The following is a 3,504-nucleotide window of genomic DNA, read 5'->3' as shown; positions in this document are numbered from 1 at the left end:
CTACTATGGAAGTGTTTTGCATGACTACACATCTATAGCCTGTATCGAGATGCTTGCCTTTTCAATGAGGGTGGGTGGGGAGGGAGGAAGGGAGAAAATTTGGAACCCAAACTTTTAAAAACACATGTCAAAAATAAATTTTTTTGAAATTACCCTAAAAAACCCCTTACTCCATCTCTTCCAGGAATTCTAGTTGACCTTGTAACTACGTGGTGTTTTTCTCTGAGGCTTTACTTAGATGTTTTGGAGCCACTCTCTTCCTCTGGGTTTGTCTGGAATGTCCCTGTCACCATGACATCTCTTTATGGAGGGATTTGCTGTTGTTCTTGTTTGCTCATTCTATGAGTTACTCCTGATTTAAGACTTTATGTTAGGGCGCTATTTTGGACACTTCTAGAGAGAAGGTCTGAGCTGATCCTATGTGCTCTTGGGTTCTTCTTCTGCTTTCCCAGGGTATTATGTGTTGAGTTATTCCAGGATCTCAGGGACAGTTGAGGCTGGAGACTTAGAAGCTTTCAGTGCTTCCAGGGTGGTCTGATCCAGGGCGAAGTCTGATGGTTGCCCTGCAAGTCTTCAAGGCACAGAGAAAGGTCTGAGCAGCACACATGTGGGCTTGTCCCTAATTAGAGTTCCAGTAAATTGTTTCTGGCCTCAGCCGTTATCAGCCAGCTAGAAAGTTTTAGTCATTGAGAGTAACAAAACTGCAGGCTCCCCTTTGGTCGGGGATTTCTGCCCTGGCTATCCAGCTGTCTACTTCAGACCAGGCTGAAAGCTGAAACTGAGAACCAGCTCCACTCTTGGGGTCAGAGTGGCACTGTTAGTGTTTGCTTCTAAGCTCTATCCTTGCTCAGTACGCAGGATGGCACCCGTTACCTCTCTTCACTCTAGAATTCCACACTGGGGCACAAGTCCAAATCCCTCCACACTCCGTCCTGGATCTATGACCCAGAACTGGGTCGAGAATGACACAGCTGTCCTGTGAAACCTGTCCCCACATCCCCAGCAAGGTCAGCGCCCTTTGGCATGGAGCCGGAGCCTCCTCTTTCCACGGTTCTCTCTCAGTTCCTTCACACTGAAATGCTCTTCGGGGCCCTGCTAGGGGCACCCTGTTCCAGTGGCTGCAGACCTCTGTCTCTTCCCCTGTCCTGACCTGGTTTGGAAATGCGACTTGCTCTGATTTGTTTTCTCGGATTTCCCAATCAGGATTGCATCCTATAGGTCTTTGTGGAGGAGTTGTGCTGGAGAACTCAACCGTACTTCTTCCTGCTCCCCTCCCCCACCAGCTTGGCCTGAGTGACTCTACTCCCTGTCTTGATGCAGATAACAACCCATTCATTCTTTCTCATTTTCTGCAGCTCTTTTCTGTAGCTTCTCCTAAATTCTCCATTAAAAGTACACTGAAGCATGAGGGCCTTCTTTCATACCTCTTGGCATTACCTGGGTACCAACTCATCCTGTGGACTGTCTATCAGTTATCCATTGTGGTTCATACCCAGCCTGCTCCCTTTTCCTGTTCTGTCTCTCTTTGATATCTTTTCTGCTGATTCTTTCGCATGATTCTTCTTCATTGGCAAGGTGCCTCGGCCTACATGTAGCCCCTACTGCACTTCTATCCGCTGCCTTTTGGATGATTTACAATTTTGATACTTTGAAGATTGTATCACCATAAGAATATTGGTATTTTAAAAAAAAGGTGGGTTTGTGTCTTAGTGAGGAGCTTGGGGTCATTAAAAGCATCTCACAATGAAATCCAGCCTACTTCTTCCTCCAATTCATTGCTCATCTGCAGGATTCATCAATAGATGGAAAAGCTCCATTGGCTGTCCATACAACTGCATTTCCTAGTCAAATTAACAGGCATTCTTCATCCACTTATTTGTTCCTGTGTGAATTGTGAGACTGAACTGTTTTAAGTGATTGTGTATTTCATTTAGCAGACTCTGAGATGTTCTGAGTCTTGAAGCAAATAATACAATGTTATATGCACAGAATGTCTGGAGGACCTCACCATTTCTAGGAAATCACTCTTTGTTTTGGACTCTATACTGTATATATCCTCCGTGATTTTTTTTCTTTTAATATGGTCATGGTTTTGATTTAACAAGCCCATGGCCTAACTATGCAAAGACAATTCTCTCAGAAATGACTTCCATACCAATAACTAGTCATTTCCTGTCCAAACATAATGTTTTCTCTTTGTTACACTATTCAGGCTCACCATGTTCAGCACTTTCTGATTCTCTTCTTGAAGAAGGTACTTGTAAGCTCTAGGTGTAAATCTCTCATGTAATCTACAAGCCTTTAGCCTCTCCTGTTTCTTACTTGTTTTTATAATTCTCATTGGCCTTCCCTTATGCCCATGGGTCCTTGCACTGAAGTCACTGAGTATAAAAATATCTATTGATTTAATTGAACAATCATCAGATTTTTTCATGGCATTTCTCACCCTCTGCGTAAACTATAGTTATCTCCCTAGTAGCCTTTTTGTAAGTGTTTATTTCTCATGAACACTGCAATACAAAATGACCAAATGTTTCTCGTCACCTTTGAACAAACAATAAAATCAAGGCAATAACCTCCTTCTTTTCCTTTCAAAGACAACCTGTGAAACGTCCTTCCAGTGAGCTGCAGTTTCCCCCAGAGTGACACAGCACACACACAAAAAAGAGGCCGTTCTCCCAAAGTTCCCTCTTCTACCCCCCTCCTCATCCTACATCCCACTACCACCATCCCCACTAGCTTTTCTGCTATTCATCTCCCATGAAGTGGCCCTTCTCTTTACAAAGACCAACCTTACAAAGGTGTATACCAATGACCTCATCCTCTTCCTTTTCAGCAGATTGCTCCCATCATCCCCACTCTCTGTGGATGTCCCAGAGGCATCTCAAACTCAATACATCTAAAAGAGAGCTCATTCTCTTTTCCCTCTTCCTAATCCACCGTTACTATTGAGGACACCACCATCCTCTAAGTCCTGCAGGATTTCCTGGTGTCATCTCAGACTCCTTGCCACCCTCCCTCACCCCACACATCCAACGATGGCTAAATCTCATCATTTCTGTCTCTACAATATCTCTCCCCTCCGTCCTCATCCCTCCTTCAGTTGCTCCCCCGGCTCAGCAGTCTTCTTCTCTAGTCCCCTCACTGTCCTTTTCGATGGCCATCCCCCGGCCTGGAATATTCCCCCTCCTCATCTTCACCTGTTAGAATCTGTGGAATCAAATTACGTGTCACCTTCTGCCAGAGGCCTGTCCAGTTCCTGCTCTGAATTTAGTGTCTTCTCCTCCAAGGTTACTTTCTGTCTCCCCTGTATGTATCCTGTTTGTCCCTAATAGTTTTCAGAGTGTCTCCCTCGTTAGATTGCAAGCTCCTTGAGGACAGGGCCTATTTTGGGGGGGGGCTTCCTTGTATCCCCAGGCAAAGTGCCTGACAGGTAACAGGCTCTTAATAAATGACTATTGATTGATCATTGGACAAAGGCCTCACATTTACAGCACCTATAGC

The sequence above is a fragment of the Phascolarctos cinereus genome, unplaced genomic scaffold (assembly GCF_003287225.1).
Source record: "Phascolarctos cinereus isolate Bilbo 61053 unplaced genomic scaffold, phaCin_HiC Scaffold_1;HRSCAF=81, whole genome shotgun sequence".
Lineage (NCBI taxonomy): Eukaryota > Metazoa > Chordata > Mammalia > Diprotodontia > Phascolarctidae > Phascolarctos > Phascolarctos cinereus.
Note: the sequence above shows the minus strand (reverse complement) of the source record.